Source organism: Arachis hypogaea, chromosome 16 (genome assembly GCF_003086295.3).
Source record: "Arachis hypogaea cultivar Tifrunner chromosome 16, arahy.Tifrunner.gnm2.J5K5, whole genome shotgun sequence".
NCBI classification, from domain to species: domain Eukaryota; kingdom Viridiplantae; phylum Streptophyta; class Magnoliopsida; order Fabales; family Fabaceae; genus Arachis; species Arachis hypogaea.
Genome location: NC_092051.1, coordinates 85,025,954 through 85,049,528, shown reverse-complemented (window position 1 = coordinate 85,049,528; position 23,575 = coordinate 85,025,954). Strand labels below are relative to the sequence as shown.

At 38.6% G+C, this 23,575-nt stretch overlaps 1 non-coding gene across 1 annotated transcript; it reads right to left on the bottom strand.

Annotated features, from left to right (window-relative positions):
* Nucleotides 1–2,112: 2,112 nt before the first annotated feature.
* On the bottom strand, nt 2,113–2,220 carry LOC112761724 (small nucleolar RNA R71). Its single transcript, XR_003182105.1, has one exon. It is a non-coding gene; the product is annotated as a small nucleolar RNA R71 (small nucleolar RNA).
* Between the last annotated feature and the right edge of the window lie 21,355 nt (nt 2,221–23,575).

Below are 23,575 nucleotides of genomic sequence, written 5' to 3'. Positions count from 1 at the left end.
TGGCTGGCTGTGAAGCCATGTTTAATCTTATTGGACCGAGGTTTCAACTTATCATCACAAGAGCTTGTTGATTTCTATCAATTTTGCTGTTGTTAGCAATGATCTGCTAAAGCTTGGCTGGCCATTGGCCATGTCAAGTGTTTTGGACCGGAGCTTTCATTGAAAGCTTGGCTGGCTAGTAAGCCATGTCTAATTCTTGGACCGGAGTCTTAGACTAGCATTGCAATGATTCCTGGAATTCTTATTAAAAATTTTGAACCCCTTTATTTTCTTTACCACTCAATTTTCAAAAAATCACAAAAAAATTTATAAAACCATAAAAATAAAAAATATTTTATGTTTCTTGTTTGAGTCTAATATCAATTTTTAAGTTTGGTGTCAATTGCATGTCTTTATTCTTCTTGCATTTTTTTGAATATATGCATTATGTTATTCATTGATCTTCAAGTTGTTCTTGATGATTTTAGTGCTCTGATCTTTAATTTCTCTTATTATGTGTCTTTTGTTGTTTCTTACATGCATTTTCAAATTGTTATAGTCCTTAGTATACAAACTTCTAAGTTTGGTGTCTTGCATGCATTGTTTATTTGATCTTAGTTGCATTTCTATTGTTTCTCATCATTGAAAATTCAAAATAAAAATTTTCAAAATTGTGTCTTTTCAAGTCAATAACAAAGAAAATTGAAGATTCGGAACATTCAGCAGAGGAATTAAATAGAAAAAGTTGGGCGTTCAAAATGCCCAGTGAAGAAGGAAAACTGGCGTTTAAACGCCAGCCAGGGTACCTGGCTGGGCATTTAACACCCAAAAAGGTAGCATTTTGGGCGTTAAACGCCAGAATGGATGCCATTCTGGGCATTTAACGCCAGGATGACATAAGAGGGAAGATTTTGTTTTTAATTCAAATTTTTTTCAATTTTTCATAATTCTTCAAAATCAAATCTTTTTCAAATCATATCTTTTCAATCATATCTTTTTAAAATCAATTTCTTTTCAATTTTTTATTTATTACTATTTTCGAAAATCCTTGCTACAATTAATAATTTAATTCAAAATTTTCTAGTTGTTACTTGCCTATTAAGAAAGGATCAAAAGTTTTAATTCTAGAATCATATCTTCTAATTTCTTGTTAGTCAAGTAATCAACTTTAATTTTAAAACTTTCTCTTTTTAATTTGATTTTCAATCATATCTTCTCAATCATATCTTTTCAATCACATCTTTTTCAAAATTTATTTTCAATCATATCTTTTTAATTTCTAATTTCAAAATATTTTTCAAAATCACTTAATTTCTTTCCCAATCTTAATTTTTGAAAATCTCAATCAAATTTTCAAATTTCTTTTTATTATTCTAAAAATCTTTTAATTTAATTTCAAAAATTCTTCCCCTCTTCTCACATCCTTCTATTTAAGGACTAACACTCCTCCACTATCAACAATTCGAACTCTATCCCTCTTGATAAGTTCGAATTCTTCTCTTTCTACCTCCTCCTTCTATTTTTCTTTTCCTCTGACACCTCAAGGAATCTCTATACTGTGACATAGAGGATTCCATACTTTCTTCTTCTCTCTTTCATATGAGCAGGAGTAAGGACAAAGATATTCTGGTTGAGGTTGATCCTAAACCCGAAAGGACCTTGAAGAGAAAGCTGAGAGAAGCTAAAGTACAACTCTCTGTAGAGGACCTAACAGAGCTTTTCAAACAAGAAGAAGCCATGGCAGCCAAAAACACCAACAATGCAAGGAAAGTGCTTGGTGACTTTACTGCAACTACTCCTAACTTCTATGGGAGAAGCATCTCTATCCCTGCAATTGGAGCAAACAATTTTGAGCTTAAGCCTCAATTAGTTTCTCTAATGCAACAGAATTGCAAGTTTTATGGACTTCCATTGGAAGATCCTCATCAGTTCTTAGCTGAATTCTTGCAAATCTGTGACACTGTCAAGACTAACGGGGTTGATCCCGAGGTCTACAAGCTTATGCTTTTTCCCTTTGCTGGAAGAGACAGAGCTAGGATATGGTTGGACTCACAACCTAAAGAAAACCTGAACTCTTGGGAAAAGCTAGTTAATGCCTTCTTGGCAAAGTTCTTTCCACCTCAAAAATTGAGTAAGCTTAGAGTGGAAGTCCAAATCTTCAGGCAGAAGGAAGGTGAATCCCTCTATGAAGCTTGGGAAAGATACAAGCAATTGATCAGAAGGTGTCCTTCTGACATGCTTTTAGAATGGAGCATCACAGGTATCTTCTATGATGGTCTGTCTGAACTGTCTAAAATGTCATTGGACAGCTCTACTGGAGGATCTCTTCATCTGAAGAAGACGCCTGCAGAAGCTCAGGAACTCATTAAAATGGTTGCAAATAACCAATTCATGTACACCTCTGAAAGGAATCCTGTGAATAATGGGACAAATCAGAAGAAAGGAGTTCTTGAGATTGATACTCTGAATGCCATACTAGCTCAGAACAAAATATTGACTCAACAAGTCAATATGATTTCTCAGAGTCTGTCTGGAATGCAAGCAACAACAGGCAGTACCAAAGAAGCTTCATTTGAAGAAGAAGCTTATGATCTTGAGAACCCAGCAATGGAAGAGGTAAATTACATGGGAGAACCCTATGGAAACACCTATAATCCTTCATGGAGAAATCATCCAAATCTCTCATGGAAGGACCAACAGAGGCCTCAACAAGGCTTCAATAACAATAATGGTGGAAGAAACAGGTTTAGCAATAGCAAGCCTTTTCCATCATCTTCTCAGCAACAGACAGAGGATTCTAAGCAGAGCCACTCTGACTTAACAACTATAGTCTCTGATCTAATTAAAACCACTCAAAGTTTCATGACTGAAACAAGGTCCTCCATTAGAAATTTGGAGGTACAAGTAGGTCAGCTGAGTAAGAAAATTACTGAACTCCCTCCTAGTATTCTCCCAAGCAATACAGAAGAGAATCTAAAGAGAGAGTGCAAGGCCATAAACACGTCTCACATGGCCGAACCTGGAGAGGAGGAAGAGGGAGTGATCTCCACTAAGGAAGACCTCACTGAATGTCCACTGGCCTCCAAGGAGTTCCCTCATGAGGAACCATGGGAATCTGAGGCTCACACTGAGACCATAGAGATTCTATTGAATTTACTTCTGCCATTCATGAGCTCTGATAAGTATTCTTCCTCTGAAGAGGATGAAGACGTTACTGAAGAGCAAGTTGCTAAGTACCTTGGAGCAATCATGAAACTAAATGCCAAGTTATTTGGTAATGAGACTTGGGAGGATGAACCCCCCTTGCTCACCAAAGAACTGGATGACTTGACTAGGCAGAAATTACCTCTGAAGAGACAAGATCCTGGAAAGTTCTCAATACCTTGTATCATAGGCACCATGACCTTTGAGAAGGCTCTGTGTGACCTAGGGTCAAGCATAAACCTCATGCCTCTCTCTGTAATGGAGAAGCTAGGGATTATTGAGGTACAAGCTGTAAGAATCTTACTAGAGATGGCAGAAAATTCAAGGAAACAAGCTTATAGACTTGTAGAGGATGTCTTGGTAAAGGTTGAAGGCCACTACATCGCTGCTGATTTCATGATCCTAGAGACTGGGAAGTGTATGGATGAATCCATCATCCTTGGCAGACCCTTCCTAGCCACAGTAAAAGCTGTAATTGATGTTGACAGAGGAGAATTGATCATTCAAGTGAATGAAGACTCCCTTGTGTTTAAAGCTCAAGGATATCCCTCTGTAACCATGGAGAGGAAGCATGAAGAGCTTCTCTCAATACAGAGTCAAACAGAGCCCCCATAGTCAAACTCTAAGTTTGGTGTTGGGAGGCCACAACCAAACTTTAAGTTTGGTGTTGAACCCCCACATTCAAACTCTAAAGTTTGGTGTTGGGAGGTTCCAACATTGCTCTAAACACTTGTGAGGCTCCATGAGAGCCCACTGTCAAGCTATTGACATTAAAGAAGCGCTTGTTGGGAGGCAACCCAATCTTTAATTATCTATGTTAAATTTCTATTTTCTTTTGTTATTTTATGTTTTCTGCAGGTTGATGATCATGTGAAGTAAAAAAAAACAATTGAAAAAGCAAAAACAAAAGGAAAAATAGTATTAAAAATAGAACACCCTGGAGGAGAAACTTACTGGCGTTTAAACGCCAGTAAGGGTAGCAGAATGGGCGTTAAACGCCCAGTCTGGCACCATTCTGGGTGTTTAACGCCAGAAATGGGCACCAGACTGGCGTTTAACGCCAGGAATGGGTAAGAAGCTGGCGTTAAACACCAGAAATGGGCAGCAGCCTGGCGTTTAATGCCAGGATTAGCAGAAAGGGGCATTTTTGCACGCCACTTGGTGCAGGGATGAGATATCCTTGACACCTCAGGATCTGTAGACCCCACAGGATCCCCACCTACCCCACCTCTCTCTCTTCTTCACCCATTCACCAATCACCTCAATACCTCTTCCCCAAAAACCCCTCACCTATCAAATCCCACCATTCTCTTCACCACTCATATCTATCTTTCATAAAACCCCACCTACCTCACCATTCAAATTCAAACCACTTTCCCACCCAAACCCACCCATAATGGCCGAACCATACCCCCCTCTCCACTCCTATATAAACCCATCTTCACTCCTTCATTTCCACACAACATACACACTACTTCTCCCCCTTGGCCGAATTACTAAGCCCCCTCCATCTCCTCTATTTCTTCTTCTTCTACTCTCTTCTTTCTTCTTTTGCTCGAGGACGAGCAAACCTTCTAAGTTTGGTGTGGTAAAAGCATTGCTTTTTGTTTTTTCGCTTTTTGTTTTTTCCATAACCATTTATGGCACCTAAGGCCGAAGAAACCTCTAGAAAGAGAAAAGGGAAGGCAAAAGCTTCCACCTCCGAGTCATGGGAGATGGAGAGATTCATCTCAAGGGTGCACCAGGACCACTTCTATGAAGTTGTGGCCAAGAAGAAGGTGATCCCCGAGGTCCCTTTCGAACTCAAAAAGGGTGAATATCCGGAGATCCGACATGAGATTCGAAGAAGAGGTTGGGAAGTTCTCACCAACCCCATTCAACAAGTCAGAATCTTAATGGTTCAAGAGTTCTATGCCAATGCATGGATCACCAAGAACCATGATCAAAGTGTGAACCCGGACCCAAAGAATTGGCTTACAATGGTTCGGGAAAAATGCTTAGATTTTAGTCCGGAGAATGTAAGGTTGGCATTCAACTTGCCCATGATGCAAGGAGATGCACACCCCTACACTAGAAGGGTCAACTTTGATCAAAGGTTGGACCAAGTCCTCATAGACATCTGTGAAGAGGGCGCTCAATGGAAGAGAGATTCAAGAGGGAAGCCGGTTCAACTAAGAAGGCATGACCTCAAGCCCGTGGCTAGGGGATGGTTGGAGTTCATCCAACGCTCAATCATTTCCACTAGCAACCGGTCTGAAGTTACTATAGACCGGGCTATCATGATCCATAGCATCATGATTAGGGAGGAAGTAGAAGTTCATGAAGTTATATCCCAAGAACTCCACAAGATGGCAGACAAGTCCTCTACTTTGGCAAGGTTAGCCTTCCCTCATCTCATTTGTCACCTCTGCAATTCAGCTAGAATTGACATAGAGGAATCCTCATTGATGAGGATAAGCCCATCACTAAGAAAAGAATGGAGCAAACAAGAGATCCCACTCATGGACATGAGGAAATTCCTCACCATGAAATCCCTGAGATGCCTTAAACGATGCATTTTCCTCCACAAAACTATTGGGAGCAAATCAACACCTCCCTAGGAGAATTAAGTTCCAACATGGGACAACTAAGGGTGGAGATCCAAGAGCATTCCATCCTCCTCCATGAAATTAGAGAAGACCAAAGAGTCATGAGAGAGGAGCAACAAAGGCAAGGAAGAGACATTGAGGAGCTCAAGCACTCCATTAGATCTTCAAGAGGAAGAACAAGCCGCCATCACTAAGGTGGACCCGTTCTTTAAATTCCTTATTCTTTATTTTCTGTTTTTCGAATTTTTATGCTTTATGTTTATTTATGTTTGTGTCTTTATTACATGATCACTAGTGTCTAAGTGTCTATGCCTTAAAGCAATGAAAATGAATCCATCACCTTACTTAAATGAAAAATGTTTTTAATTGAAAAAGAAAAAGAAGTGCATGAATTTCAAATTTTAAAACAGTTTAGTTATTTTGATGTGGTGGCAATACTATTATTTTTCTGAATGAATGATTGAACAGTGCATATTTTTTGAATTTGTTGATTCATGAATGTTAAAATTGTTGGCTCTTGAAAGAATGATGGAAAAGGAGAAATGTTATTTGATAATCTGAAAAATCATAAAATTGATTCTTGAAGCAAGAAAAAGCAGTGAAAAGCTTGCGGAAAAAAAAGAGGCTAAAAAAAAGAGAAAGAAAAAAAGAAAAAGCAAGCAGAAAAAGCCAATAGCCCTTTAAACCAAAAGGCAAGGGTAATAAAAAGGATCCAAGGCTTTGAGCATCAGTGGATAGGAGGGCCCACAAGAATAAAATCCTGGCCTAAGCGGCTAAACCAAGCTGTCCCTAACCATGTGCTTGTGGCGTGAATGTGTCAAGTGAAAACTTGAGACTGAGCGGTTAAAGCCGTGGTCCAAAAGCAAAAAGAGTGTGCTTAGGAGCTCTGGACACCTCTAATTGGGGACTCTAGCAAAGCTGAGTCACAATATGAAAAGGTTCACCCAGTTATGTGTCTGTGGCATTTATGTATCTGGTGGTAATACTGGAAAACAAAATGCTTTGGGTCACGGCCAAGACTCATAAAGTAGCTGTATTCAAGAATCAACATACTTAACTAGGAAAATCAATAACACTATCTGGATTCTAAGTTCCTATAGAAGCCAATCATTCTGAACTTCAAAGGATAAAGTGAGATGCCAAAACTGTTCAGAAGCAAAAAGCTAGAAGCCCCGCTCATCTAATTAATACTGATCCTCATAGAAGTTTTTGGAATTCACTGTATATTCTCTTCTTTTTATCCTATTTGATTTTCAGTTGCTTGGGGACAAGCAACAATTTAAGTTTGGTGTTGTGATGAGCGGATAATTTATACGCTTTTGGGCATTGTTTTTAGTATGTTTTTAGTATATTTTAGTTGGTTTTTATTTTTTTTTCTGTGATTTCAGGTATTTTCTGGCTGAAATTGAGGGACCTGAGCAAAAATCTGATTCAGAGGCTGAAAAAGGAATGCAGATGCTGTTGGATTCTGACCTCCCTGCACTCGAAGTGAATTTTCTGGTGCTACAGAAGCCCAATTGGCGTGCTCTCAATTGCGTTGGAAAGTAGACATCATGGGCTTTCCAGCAATATATAATAGTCCATATTTTGCCCAAGATTTGATGGCCCAAACCAGCATTCCAACTCAGCTTAATAATTCTGGCGTCAAAACGCCAGAACTGGCACAAAAGCTGGAGTTAAACGGCCAAACTGGCACAAAAGCTGGCGTTTAACTCCAAGAAAAGTCTTTACATATAAAAGCTTCAATTCTCAGCCCAAGCACACACCAAGTGGGCCCAGAAGAAGATTTCTGTATTAATTACTTATTTCTGTAAACCCTAGGCTACTAGCTCTCTGTAAATAGGACCTTTTACTATTGTATTTTCATCTTGGTTCTTCGGGTTCCCTCTCTGGGGCCAAAGCCAATGACCACCATTATCACTTTTGTATTTTCAACGGTGGAGTTTCTACACACCATAGATTAAGGTGTGGAGCTCTGATGTTCTTCATGAATTAATGCAAAGTACTACTGATTTTCTATTCAATTCACGCCTACTTCTTCTCTAAGATATTCATTCGCACACAAGAACATGATGAATGTGATGATTATGTGACACTCATCACCATTCTCACCTATGAACGCGTGCCTGACAACCACTTCCGTTCTACATGCAAACAAGCTTGAATGTGTATTGATGACATGTGATCATGTCATATTTTTCTATGCCTTTTTCCTTTGGTTTCAATAGGTTTTATGCACTTTCTTGATCCATAAGCAAGCCAATTGGGTAGATTTTCATGTTTCCTTTGATTTAATCAACCATGTATGAATTCATGCTATTTCATGAGGTTTTATGCTATATTTGTTGCATATTATGAAAGAATGAATATCTCATGATTTTGAGCATAGCTTTGATGAGTTTGGTTGATTAATGATAGGTGAAGAAAGCTTGGAGAAAGGTTGAAGCAAAGAGGAATGGCTAGGAGTGAAGAGAGGACAATGGAATAAGTGAAATTGAACCAGGAAGTAAGAAGTTAGCCCCAACGTTAGCCCCCTAACTTGGAGGCTAACGTTGGAACTTGAAATTTCCTCCCTGGCCATCCCACGTTTGCGCCAACGTTAGCCCCCTAACTTGGAGGCTAACGTTGGCACATGAATTCCTCCCTAGCCATCCAACGTTTGCGCCAACGTTAGCCCCCTAACTTGGAGGCTAACGTTGGCACATGAATTACAAGGGAGAGGAGCAAAAGTTTGTGCCAACGTTAGCCCCCTAACTTTGAGGCTAACGTTGGCGCCACACACCACAACAGCTTGAAGGGGTATACTTCCAACAAGAATAAATTGAGCTACAGAGCTCCAAATGAGGTGATTCAAGAAGCATTGGAAAGTAGGAATCAAGAGCTTTCCAAGCATATATGGCACTGCATGGTGGACACTAAAATTGAGGGGGAAAACTGCCCCGCAATGTGCATAAACGAACATGGTGGCAACCTGCAGTGAGGCCAACTGACCTCTGCACCTTCAAAGGAGTATAACTCGAGCTGTAGAGCTCCAAATAATGTGCTCCCAACGGCATTGGAAAGTAGACATCCAGGGCTTTCCAACAATGTATAATAGTATGGGGTGGACAATACATTTGAGCCTCCAGAACTGGCGTTTTCGCCAACGTTTGAGGCTAACGTTACCTCAAACGCTGCACACCAAAGCCAGCGACCATGCCCTCTTCAAATGATCATAACTTGAGTTGTAGATGTCCAATTGAAGTGATTCCAAGTGGGTTAGAAAGCTGCCATTCAGAGCTTTCCAACCATATATCATAGTCTATATTGGGCATAAAATTGGCAACATGACAAGAGGACAAAGTTGGCGCCATAAATGTGCATAAGGGAGGCCAACGTTAGGGTCAAAGTTAGACCCCTAACGTTGGCACCAACGTTCATACCAGCAAGTTTTGTGGGCTGCTATGAAAAGTTGGAGCCAAAGTTAGACCCCTAACTTTAGCTCCAACTTTTGGTCCAACTTTTGCAAACTCAACCCGGTTCAATTCGGTTCCTCTTCAAACTCCAAGAGCAATCAACCAAGGCCTTTATCAACCCAACTCCATCAAGAGTAAGGGCCCAAATGATCATCACTCAAAGGCACAAGAAATAGATAAAATAGGAATTTCATTTAATTGTAATTTGTTTTTAATTTTATTTTCATTTCATTTTGTAAAGCCTATATAAGGCATCATTTTCATATTTGTGAGGAGGCTGGCTCCACTAGGGAGCATTAGGATTTGAGAGCTCTCTCTTAGTTTTCAATTTCGTTTTGAATCTTGGGTTGAGAATTGAAGAAATTCTGTTTCAATCTCACCTTGAGAATTTTCTTGTTTACTTTCTCTGCACAATTGAATTTCCATTCCTGTTTACTACTTCACCTTCTCTTGGCTTCTGCAATTTACTTTTCTTTAATTTCTCTTGCAATTGTTCTTGTTGGATCTAGGAAGGCATTGAGATCTAGACTTGGTTATCTAGTCTCTTGGGTCCTGAGATCTTAATTCCAATTTTACATTCTCTGTTTATTGCTTTTCATGTTTATTTACATTTCTGTTTTGGTTTCGAATCAATCAAATCCATCTTTTACTTCTCTGCTTGTTGCAATTTAACTTTTCCTTGTTTAATTTCTGCAAATCCAATTCCCAATTCCCTTTACATTTGATGCAATTTATATTTCTTGTCATTTAAGATTCTTGCAATTTACATTTCTTGCTCTTTAAGTTACTTGCCAATTTACATTCTGCAACTTTAAATTCATTGTCATTTACTTTCTGTTGGTTACAATTTCACACAATTCACATCAATGTTAGCTTGACTAAACTAATCACCCACTAAAGTTGCTTGATCCATCAATCCCTGTGGGATCGACCTCACTCCCGTGAGTTATTATTACTTGATGCGACCCGGTGCACTTGCCGGTTAGATTTGTGTGTTTTGGGAGAAAATTATTTTTCCTCCAAAATACTCATCATGTATCTCTTGGGTTTCTAATCTAAGATTAGAACCTTCGTGGTATAGGCTAGAATTATTGGCGGCCATTCCTGAGATCTGGAACATCTAAACCTTGTCTATGGTATTCTGAGTAGGATCTGGGAAGGGATGACTGTGACGAGCTTCAAACTCGTGAGTGTTGGGCGTGTGACAGACGCAAAAGGATCAATGGATCCTATTCCAACATGATCGAGAACCGACAGATGATTAGTGGTGCGGTAACAGCGTGCGTAGAACATTTTCACTGAGAGGACGGGAAGTAGCCATTGACAACGGTGATGCCCAACATAAAGCTTGCCATGGAAAAGAGTATGAATGATTGGAAGAAGGCAATAGGAAAGTAGAGGTTCAGGAGGAACAAAGCATCTTCATACGCTTATCTGAAATTCCTACTAATGAATTACATAAGTATCTCTATCTCTATCTTTATTTTATGTTTTATTTATCTTTAATTATCAATCCTCCATAACCATTTGAATCTGCCTGACTTAGATTTACAAGATGACCATAGCTTGCTTCAAGCCGACAGTCTCCGTGGGATCGATCCTTACTCACGTAAGGTATTACTTGGACAACCCAGTGCACTTGCTGGTTAGTTGTGTGGAATTGTGATAAAGTATGATTCACGTTTAAAAGCTCCAAGTCTTTGGCGCCATTGTTGATGATCACAATTTCGTGCACCAACAACCCTACAAAAATCTCATTCTATGCAGACGCACACACCTGTGCGTACGCACAGGCAGGTAAAGGTTACTATTTGCAGCGTTAGCACAGCTTGTGCGTGCGCACATCAATGAAGAATTACAACATGTGCAGACGCACAGCCCTGTGCGCACACACAAGTCGGAAAGGGTCATCTGTTGGGAGCGCTAGCACACCCTGTGCAAGTGAACAGACCTTACAAGTTTTTATATCTGTGCGTACGCACACTGACGGAGAGAATTCATGCATGATTTGGAATCAATCAAAGACAAGCACGATTCGTTGGTAGCATAGTCCAAACCAACAATCAATTCTCAAGATCAAATTTTAAATCCAATACAAAATAACCGAGAGTAATTAAATCTCAGGTCGTATTCCCTAGGTGTTGCAATGAAATGTACAATTATTGGCTATGAGAGAGAGCATGGGGATTGGATGATAGCAATTGGCAAGAAATGCAAAATGCAAGAAAGCAAATAAACATGCAAGGAATGTAAATGGCAATTCTTGGCAAGAATTGGGGAATTTAGGATTCCTATCCTAGTTGTGGACCACAAACATGGCAATTGTGTAGAATCAATCCAAATTAGTCAATCCTCCTTGCGAATTGGTCAAAAGAGCATAATTGGTCTCAATTTATAAGTCCTAGTCAACTCACTAATTACTTAGTGAAAGACTAGCGTCAATGGAAACCAAACCAATTAACTATTCTCACACTATGCGAAATGGACATCCACAACTCAATTCCACCGAAACACCCAATTTCTCAACCAAGAGTGTGAAAACTAAACATGTAAGAAATTAAACATCAAAGCAATAAAAGTCCAAGAAATTAAATGCAAGGAAAGGAAACTTCAAATGCAAGAAAACATCTTGGAAAGTAATTGAGAGCTAAGGCTACCTATCCTAGCCATTGACCACAAACACATGATGATTATGAAGAGTTAATCCTACTTAGTCAACCTTACATTGAAGATAAGTCAAATAATCATAGTAAATTTCAATCCCTAAGTCCTATGTCAACACTAAGGGGTCACATAGAGTCAAGGGAGACCAAATCAACTAACTACTCTAATGTATCAAACAAGAATAGACATCAATGACTCAAGGATCACCAAAGTCAACAATTCCAAACCAAGAGTTAAGAAAAACTAAGTGAAAACTAAGCCAAGCATTTTATCAAACACTTGGTGTGCATGAAAATAAAATAATATTAAATTGTATTAAAAATAAAATCTAAAATACCAAAAGCAAGAAAATGACAATGACAACTAAAGAAAGCAATAAATGACATGGAAACATAAATATGCATTAATTAGAATTAAAATAACAAAAGTGTTCATAACATGAAAATTGACATAAAAGAGAAAATAACAAAGGAGATGAAGAAGATAAAGACAATAAAGCATAGAAACATAAATGAACTACACTAAAGCAAGAATTAAAGTGCTGAAATTAAAAGGAACCTAAGCTAAAAAACCCTAATTCTAGAGAGTGGGGGGAGCTTCTCTCTCTAGAAACTAAGAGAAAATATCATAAAAGCTAAACCTAATTGCCCCCCTTCATTCAGCTTCACTTTGACCTCATATAGCTTCAGAAATGAGTTGGACTGGAGGCCCAAAATTTGCCCCCAGCGATTTACAATTAATGAGCTAATGTAATTCGGGTCACGCGTACGCGTCACTGCGCAAAAATCCATCCACACGTACGCGTGGGTCACGCGTACGCATCGCTCGCAAATCCCTTCTGTGCGTACGCACGGGTGCTGAAACTTCCAAACTTCATTTCTTCATGGTTTCTTCCCTTTTGCATACTCTTTTCCTAACTCCTTCAATGCATACTTGCCTTGGAAACCTAAAATCACTCAATAAATACATCAAGGCACCAAATGGGATTAAAGTGAATTAAAATTGACTAAATTAAGCATAAAAGAACATGTTTTCACTTTCAAGCACAATTTAGGAAGAAATCTCAAAAGCATGCTATTTAGATGAATAAATGTGGGTTTATGTAATGAAATCTATTCAAATCAAACCAAAATATATCGTAAAATATTGACTCATCAATTCCCGCACACTTAATCCAAGCATGTCCTCATGCTTAAACACAACCAAAGGATACAAATGAAGGGGTAAATGATTTAGTTAATGCAACTACTTATGTGCATGTAACTATACTAAATGCTAGCTATTTATATCTATACTATGATTCCTATTGAGTTTGGTAAAAACAAACAAAAGAATCTCAATCAATCCAAAATAAAGCTTTAGGGCCAAGACAAAGCAAATATAGCAATATGATCAATTTCCAAAAGATTTGATTTGAAATTTTCAAAAATTAAGTTCAACAACTTGCAAGAAGACACAATATAGGCAATGGAAACATAGAATTGAGCAATTGAAACCCTCACTGGATGTGTTTACACTCTAATCACTGAGTGTGTAGGGTTTAATCACTCAATCCTCCTTTAATCATGTTTCTCAAAGATTTGCAAGTCGTCTAACAATCAACTAATATTTGATGCATGGATGCAAATATCATGAGGACTTTTGTGGGTTGTAATGGGGCTTAGGTAAGGGTAGGATTAATATGGTTAAGTGGGTTAATAGATTGGATCTTTGATTAGCTCAAGTATCCCATCTAATCCTATATATCATCCTATGTACATAACAAAACAATCCTAGCTACCCATTTATCCCTTTCTCACATTTACTCATGCACTTCCTTTCAATTCAACCATATATGCATCTCTTATTCTTATTATCATTTTTTTTCTTTTTTTTTTTGTTTTTTATGTTTTTTTGTTTTTTTTTTTTTGGTAAACAAAGTATGTACATCAAAATTTTTCTTTTATCATCAAAGAGAGATGCATATGTTTTTAATAGTTGATGCATGAGTGTTTACCCATTTTACCAAATATTCTCAATGAAAATCCAAACTAACTACCAATGATTTCCCACAAATTCTCTCACACTTGATTAACACACACACTCAAACCCAAGCTAATCAAAGATACAATCAATGGACATAATGGTTTTTCACTTAGGGTGAATGATGTGCTTATAATGAGAACAAAGGGGAATTAAAGGCTCAAAAAGTGGTTCAAAAAGGTAGATGTAAGGATTGGCCATATGGGTTAGTGAGCTATACAAAGATGGCCTCAATCATACTAAATGCAATCCAAAACAACAAATATAGGACATATAGACTAAAGTAAATCTAAGATCACAATTGTAATACCCGGTCTAACCGAAATTAATTAAATAATAAGTTAAATAGGAGCGAATATGGTTGGAAGATTTGGCAATTGGAATTTGATAATTTAAATATGATATTTGGATTCAGTGAATTTTTCAGAGTTGGAAAACATAGTTTTCTGCGTAAAAGCGCGCAGTAGAATTTTGACCGGCAGTACCAGCTAAGATCTGTCTGGTACTACAGCTGAGAAAATTGATTATGAGTAAATAAGTTTAAGAAATGAGGAATTATAATTAGGGGAGGTAGAAATTTTTAAAGTGCGATTTAGAGCGCTAATCTTAAAGGGTTTTGGCCCAAAATTGGGCCAACGGACAAAAATAAGTGAACCGGGCCTAGGTGGGCCCAAGACCCAACATATATAAATATTAGTTATGAGCATTTCAGCTCATTTTACCCTAAAAGGAAGGGTTGGGGCGCTGATTTGGGAAGAGAGAAGAGAAGAGAGAAAACCTAACTCTCTTTGATCTTCAAACCACCATAACTTGAGCTACGGAGCTCCGATTGACGAGCCGTTTGCAGCCACACATCGCTCTTCTCATCCTCTACAATTCTATCTAAGTTTTGTGGTGAGTATTCCATTCATCTCTGCCCAGTTTTTGAAATTCTTCACTGTTACACGTTTTTGGGTAGTTAGTGTTGAAATCTTGTGATTTTGGGTGTTTAGGGATACTCCAACATGGATTCTAAGCGGGTTCTATCCCTACCTCATATGGGCTGAGGTAAGAAGTGCTCAAACCCTTGTGATTTGTCATTTTTATGAGCCCTAGGTTGATGTATGTATGTGATATTGGTTATGTTAGTATATTTGGTGATGTTGGTGCACAATTGGGAGATTGGTATTGCTTGAGGAGCTTTGGTGAGGCTTGGAGCTAAGGTTGGTGAAGACTTCCAAAGAAGAAGCTCAATTAGTTTGGCTACAAGAGGTACGGTTTAAGTTTCATTTAAGTACCGTGTGGTGTGATGAGAATTCCTAAGCTAGATGCCCCTAGGATTAAGTTTGGATTGTGTAAATGGTTGGTGCTAATATGCATAGTTGGTATGTAATGTGAATTAATGATTGGGTTGAGAATTGTGTGGCCTTGTATGCTTGGTGTATTGAAAATTTGATGTATTGGGTAATGAGTATTGATTTGTGGTTTATGCATTTAAATTGTGAAATTGGGCCGGAGGCCGAAAAGAGGTAAGGAAGGTAAGTTGACGTGTGCATTGTATGATGACACAAGTGATTGGATGAATTTTAGATAATGAATATATGAATGATTAGGTTGGTTATTGAATAATAAGGTTTGAGGAGTTGAAGTGTGGAATTTGGTAATTTTGGGTGAAATTATGTAGATGAGGTATGTTTGGTTTTGGTTGAGATATATTATGTGGTCATATATGTGATTATGATTATTGATGCCTTGATGGCATGATGATGCATGAGAGATATGTATGTTGTGATATATGCTTGAGGAATGATTAAGGTTGATTTGTGGGTGAAACCACGTGATAGTGAGTATGATATTGATTATACATAATGATGGTTGATTGGAAATAGTATTGTTGGAAATTGGGATGAGGAAGGATGTATGACATGCTAATGTGTTTGTAATTTAGCCATTTGTTTGAAATGGGTAAAAATGGTTATATGGCAGTTTTGTAAATTGTGGTAAGGTGTTAATGTATGAGTTGAGGAGGCTTGATGTTGATTTTGGTATATTTTGATTGATTTCAAAAAAGGAAGAAATTGGCATGTTTTGGTTGATTTTGAAAAGAGTTGAAAATGGCTTGTTTTGAAAATGGCACTTTGTGGTTTTGTGTGAAAACATGGTTTTTGGGTATGCTTTGACGGGACATAACTTGGACTACGGATTTTCGTTTTGTACCAAACTTGTTTAGAAGTGAAATTGGATCCGGGATGTCCATGTCGTTCAAAGAACGGGCGAAAAACGATTTAAAATGAGAAAGTTATGTCCGTTGGGAGATGGGGGGTTGAATCTGTGAATTCTGCAGCTTTTAACTTAGAAAATTTTTAGCAGAATGACCCTCCACGTGTAGGCGTACTTGGCGCGTACGTGTCGTTCTTCAAGAAGGCACCATCCACGCGTGCGCGTGGTGTGCGCGGGCGTGTCAATGCGCTGCACCAAATGCCCAGCCATTTTCCCGAGAGTTGTGCCAGAGTTGTGCCAGTTTTGTGCCTGGGGCGCAAGTGCACCCACGCGTACGTGTGGCCGACGCATACGCGCCGTTTGGCTATTTTTCAATCCGCGCGTCCGCGCGTATGACGCTTGCGCGTCGATGAGTTTTGTGGCCATCCATGCGTGCGCGTGGAGTACGCGTACGCGTGGCCCTGTTTTCATGCCAAAGTTGATTTTTGACTTTTAAAAGCCAAATCTCATGCTTCTAAGCCTCCGATCTCACTCCTAATGTATTAAATCATTATGATATGCCTAGCAATAAGAAAAGAGCTAGGGGATGTGGTAACTTGCGAGTGAAGCAAGGGGAAAAGTTATGATCAATGATGATCAAAGATGATTATATGAGATATGGAGGATGACGGTGGAAGTACCGTGTATGCCATGAGCCGAAGGGCTATATTTATTGATAAATGGCTGGTTCTTGATTGAACCATGAGTCGGATGGCTGAGTTATTGCCGTGTTATGGCAAATCCATTATTGGTTATGGCTGAGTATAAAAGCATATATGATTAATGAATGAATGTGTTAAATGGATAATAATGGAAAATGTTGAAATGTGATGTGTGACCCCGGGTAGTAGGCAGTGGTGTTGTCCACTTGCTCCGGGTATGAGACGGGAAAGGATGTTTATGATAAATGAGTTTAATTATGGAGTTTTGAATAAATGTGTATTTGTGATACCTGGGTAGTAGTAAGGGTGGTGGTTCATCCCGCTTGCTCCAGGTTAATGTTTGAGATTTGACAACAATGATGATTGCTTTTAAACTGAACGAATATATGTTTTGAGATCCTGGGCAGTAGCAAGGGTTGTGGTTCGTCCCACTTGCTCCAGGTCAGAGATTGTGACGCCTGGGTAGTAGCGGCAGTAGTGGTGAATCCACTCGCTCCAGGTTGAGCTTTTAAACACCCGCCTGTGTAGTAGCCGCAGTAGTGGTTATTTCACTGGCTCTGGGTTGAGCGGGCAGTAGCAAGGGGGTTGTAGCTCAAACCTACTTGCTCCGCAAGGGGTGTTTCTGTCCAATGGTTAGCTACCAGGACATGTCGGGTTGGCTATATAACCGACAGATGATATCATCAGCCATAGGGCAGGCATTCATCATTTGCATATGTTTGAATTGTTTGGGTTTGCCTATTTGTTTTGGATTTCTACATCACATATGCTATGTTACCTGATTATGTGCTACTTGTTCTACTTGTACCTTATTTGTGTATTACTTGCCTGTATTGCTTGTGTTTGTACAACTGGGAGGCCCTCATGCTGGTGTCGGTGGATGTTGAGGGCTGTTCTTGTTGAGATGAATCGATGATGCGATTGCATGATGATGATCATTGAATGAGATAATTTGAACTCCCTGGGTAGACGCAGTGATGTGGTTTCACTAGCTCTAGGTGAAGGTATGATGTATTGATATAGAATTGTTGAGGTAGAACAACTGGTGATGGTTTTGCTTATGATTCTGAGTCTGATTCATGGAAGAGTCAGCGAGTTGGGAAACATGTGAAACATGAATTAGATTTAGCACTCCCTTATGACAGTTGCCTATTCATGGATTAGCGAGGACCTAGGATGGATAATTGGTGAAGGAGTTTAGGATGCTTAGTGAGTTTTTATTGCAGTGCATTGTATTTATTTGGCACTTTTACCGTACTGGGAACCCATGGGCCCGGGGTTCTCATTCCGTATATATCTCTTGTTTTTCAGATATAGGTCCAGGTGCTCAGAAGTGAGTTGTGGGTCGTCTAAGAGACGGCGAAGATCTTTATTTTCTCTACTTTGTGTTTTGCTTAGAATCTCTCCACCTTTGTTTTGAAAAGATTATATTATGTATTGAACTCTTTTGAATTTGCCTATAGAGGCTCTCATGTTTCCTTCGGGAGAGATTAGGATATACTGTTGTCAACTACTTTTATACCGTACCCTAGCCGGCCTAAACTTCGCGGGTCGCGACTAGTGGCTATTTACTTATGTTATATGTATCTATCTGTTATCTACCTTTTAATCTCCTCTACGCCTTGTCCGTATATCGCTTTCGGCTTCACGGTTTATCTTTTGTTGTCGAAACGTGAGTGATACGTCTTCGCGATTTTATTTCTACTCTTTTCAGGCTTCTCGATTAATACTCCTTTTGAAATTACCTACTTTTATATATTAAAAATCCACCTGAGAGTCGTACCACCGTAATATCATTGACTTATGACTCGAGCATAAGGATTTGAATATTAGGGTGTTACAACAATCATAAAAGGAGTTTATAACATACAATAACAAAATTTGTGATTGAAAATATGCAACCACACAATTTAAGCTCAAATCTCACTTGGTATTTGTTCAAGCTCTTTTCTATGTTCCGTAAAAAGATACTTCAAGCAAGTTAAAAAATAATTTCAAATCTCATCAATGGAGTGCCCAAAAAGAGATTTCTTGAAAATTTTTTGTTGTTTTACCAAAATTATTCAATCTAACATGCAACATGCAAGTATTTACTATCATATAACTATAAGCATTAAGGAGATATATACAAACAAATCAAACCAAACAAAATACAAACAAGAAAAAAGATTGCAAAAATTGAAGAAATATGAACAAAAAGGAATGTTGCAAAGTGTCTAAGAAAAGAAATTTTACCCCCTTGAAATTAGCGATCCTCTCCCACACTTAAATAATGCACGGTCCTCCGTGCATGCACATAATTCGAGGGATGAAGGGCTTTGCGGCTCCACCTTCAGCGGGTGGGCTCCGGGGGCTCCGGTTGCTTTGTAGACAAAGAAACAACAATTGAGGAAAGGTAAGATGTGTGTGGTATGATAAAAGGCAATGTGTGTATTCTAAATGCACGCACAATTTAGAACACAAACACATTGATCGGATAAACAATAACCACAAAAGCAGAAGAAATAGCATGTTCCTCAATTAAAAGGCCTAGGGTGCAAGTAAGGAAAAACCAAAACTTAAAGCACAAGTAACCCTAAGGAACCTTAAAAGTGAATTGAGTGTTTGAGATATTGGATATTGAAATTGTGCAAGTGAAAGCGCAAAGTTAATAGAAAATGGCACAATTAACAATAACCAATTCAATGATGAAAAGAGACTACTTATTCACCCTTAGGAATAACGAAATAATCACATGCATAAGGTGCTTGTTACAAAAAGTGACAAATCTTGATAAGAATCAAGTCAAGTCGACTCAAAAAAAAAATGCAAAGCATTAACAAGGAACAAATACCTTGTTATGTGATTATATTCACTAAAAACCATGATGAATAAATAGTTCAACTCAATTCACTAAATTCATTATGCACTTATAAAAATTTCACCTCATACACAACATGTAAATGTGCAAATCCAATTAGGTGTGTATAAGTGCATTGATGAAATTCAATCAAGAAGAAACCCAATTAACATAAACCAAACACTTGCCACTTATTAAATCGACAAACAACTAAACAAAAGCTAATATAATTACTAAAATAGAAATGAAATGCAAACAAAATAAAGTGGAGCAAGTAGAGAAGAGTGCTAAGGCAAGAGAAGAGAAGGGTGGAAGGAAGAAGAGAAGAAGAAGTAGAGAGAAGAGAAGAAAAGAAGTGTAGTGGTGAGAAAACAGGGGCGTGCGGACGCACAAAGGGGTGTGCAGCCGCACAAGGGGTCACGCGTACGTGTCAGGGACGCGTGCGCGTGGGATGACGAAAAATGAAGGGCGACGCGTACGCGTGAAGGGACGTGCGCGCGTGGGAGAGGGAAAAAGCAAGGTGACGTGTGCGCGTGGGTAACGCGTACGCGTCGTTGAGAAAAATAAAAATTGTTGTGCGTTCACACTATGCGTGCTAACGCCGTGACCAGAGGCCATTTTTTGAGGTGTGCATGGGCACAGCCCGTGCCCACGCAAAGAAAGCCAAATTTTTTTTTTCTTGAAGCATCACGATTGCCAGCTGTCACGCCATGCGTGCGTACGCACACAGGACCGTGCGGACGCACAAGTGGCAAATGAACGGGGATGCGGCCACACAAGGTGTGCTAACGCTCCCAACAGAGGCCGCATTGATGGTATGCGTGCACAGAACATGAAAATTGGGGTTGTGTGCGTACGCACAGGTGCGTGCGCACGCACATGCTCTGTTTTTCTCAAAAATTTTTAGTGCTCTAAGGCACTGATAAACCCATATTTTATGACATATATTGTGCTCAATTCAAGAGATTTATTCAATCCTTCACCCACTTATTCATTGATATTGCATGGTTTTACTTTTCCTTCCTTATTATGTGATATATGTGAAATACATGTTTCCTATGCTTTGAAATTATTTATTTTAATTACCTTTTATTACCATTCGATGCCGTGATTTGTGTGTTGAGTAGTTTCAGATCTTCTAAGGCAGGAATGACTTAAAGGATGGAAAGGAAACATACAATAATGGAAGGAAAGCACAAAATGGAGTTTTTGAAGAAACTGGCAGCGACGCAAATGCATGGACGACGCGGCCACATGCCTAGCGCGAAAAGATAGCGACGCGAATGCATGACTGACGCGGACGCGCGCCATGGGCAGAACACATATGACGCAGACGCATGACCGAAGCAAACGCGTGATAAGGAAAACTGAAAGAGAACTGAAGATTGATGGTTTAGAAGTTATAGTAAACTCTCGTTGCAAGTATAGTTACTAAACCAAGCAATCAACCTTTCTTACAAACATTTTGGTTGTCACAAGTAACAAACCCCTTAATAAATTGATAACCGAAGTATTTAACCTCGGGTCGTCTTCTCAAGGAACTGCAGGGAAGTATGTTCTTATTATTGGTTATGAAGATTGTAAATCGGGGTTTTGAAGATGAGGAACAAGTAATTTAAATTGTAATTAAAATAAGTAAAAGATTGTAAAGTAAATAAATAACTTTAAAACGCACTTTTGGCAAGGTATGAGAAATTAGAAGTCCTATCCTAGTTATCCTTATCAATGATGATGAAGATTGAACCTTAATTCCACTTAGTTAACCTTTACTAGAGCAAGGGAAGGTCAAGTGACTAATTAAGTTGATCTTCAATTCCTAGTTAATTCCTAGAGAAAGATTGGGATTATTGAAGTTCAATTCAATTAGCAAAGATAACGATTATCAATCACGTTGAGTTTGATTACTCCTGAGTTACTGATTTCTTAACCAAGACCACACTACAAGAAAACATGTCTATTGCCACGCTTTTAAAGCGTGGCGAAAAGCTGAAAAAAGCGTGGCGATAGCTTTTCGCCACGCTTTTTGAGCTACCGCCACGCTTTTGAAAGGGTGACTATCAAAGGGTGGCAGTTGCTCTATCGCCACACTTTTTGTAGCCTATTGCCACGCTTTTTGTTTGCCACGCTTTTTTACAAACGGCCACTTGTAAAAGCGTGGCTGTAGGTGAGAAATACGGCCACGCTTTTAAAGCGTGGCGATAGGTAGAGATATGGCCACGCTTTTGAAGCATGGCGATAGGGAGATATACAGCCACGCTTTAAAAGCGTGGCGAAAGGCTTGTTAAATTAAAAAAAAATTCTTTTTCTTACTTGATCTTAATTACTACACAATATAAATTTTTAATCCTTTTTTATTACCAAACCTATAAATATAGTGTGCAATTTTTATTGCAAGACAATTTTTATTAGTGACATAATTTTTGCTTTAATTATTTTATACATTAATAAACTAATATTCAAATACAAAATAAATTTCGAGTTCAAATTCCAAAACTAAAAACGGTAGAAAAATACAGAAACAATACAACTTAAACACTAAGTCCTTTGTTGTTCTTTCTTCCTCTAGCCCTCTCAAACTTCCTTCCCTTAGATCGTACATAAGGCTTGGTATGGCTGTGAGGAACACTAGGACCAGGACCAAAATGTTTCACAGCTTCCCCGAAATAGCAAAATCAACAAGGGAACAAAAAACATGTTTAAGTTACAAAAGATAAAGTAAGACATAAGACAAGAAGAAGCAAGAGTGTAATACTCCAGAATCCCCAATTAAAATTCTAACAACATGCATGGATTGGCTTCTCTAAAATGATACTCACACCTTCAATCTAAAGGTACTTCAAAGGGGATAAGCAACAGTTTGCCCAATAGTTCCAGGTGCAGCACCACATGCCAGGCGAGTTGTCACACTCAACTCAGAATCTTGCACTAGACCAAATAGATTGGATTTAACTAACCAATCTTTCAAAGACTCATAAACAGCAAAGTTTAGAGCTACAATGGAACCTGGAAAACAGGAAAAATAATTAAAAATAAGAAAGCATTAATTCTAATAACAGCACTACAGCCACTACAGCAGGAGAGGAGGGGGTGGAGAACTTTAGGGAGTTAATTATATCAGTTGCATGAATTGCCCAAGCACAATATTAAGATTTGTCATATTTGCCATTATGATCATGATTGTAATCATCAACTTTGTAAAGAAGTAAAAATGAAAAGATTATTCACAACTCCAATGACTGAAGGAAGCTAACCCTTATATAAAGCACGCGGGCCTTCTTCCCTAAGCACAGTTGTCAAAGCATGGAACATCCCTCTGTACTGGTAAGGGGACTTCTCTGTCTGCAAATATAACAAAAAGCATACTATAAATATTAAGAGTAGTAGAGCACAAAGAACACGAAGAAAACCAATGTTATATCTTCTCTCTATGTGATTTGCAAACCAAGCAATTGGTAAACAGAAAAATGAAGGTAAAGATGTACCTGTACAGTTATCCTGCCTCGAACCATATCCATTGGATAAGTTGCCACCCTTACAAAAGTGTGGCTGTTGATACTTTTCGCCACGCTTTTGAAGCATGGCAATAAAAAAAGTGGCCAAATCTCTAATCTATTGCCACCCTCATAAAAGCGTGGCCATTGACCACTTTTGGCCACACTTTTGAAGCGTGGCAAGAAAAAAGTGTGGCCATAGGCCTTTTTTCTTGTAGTGCCAAAAGGGAAAAAGTAAATCTACTGGAATAAAAATGTCTTCAGATTGGAAGCAACAGTAACATAAATAAAAGAGAGCAATAATAAACTGAAATACCTCAAATAACATTAATTCAAAGAGTAATCTGTAACATGGAAGAATTCATAAACTAAATTGAGAAGATAAATAAAAAGGAATGTTTAACCTGATAAAAAGAGATAATCCTGAAAGCAA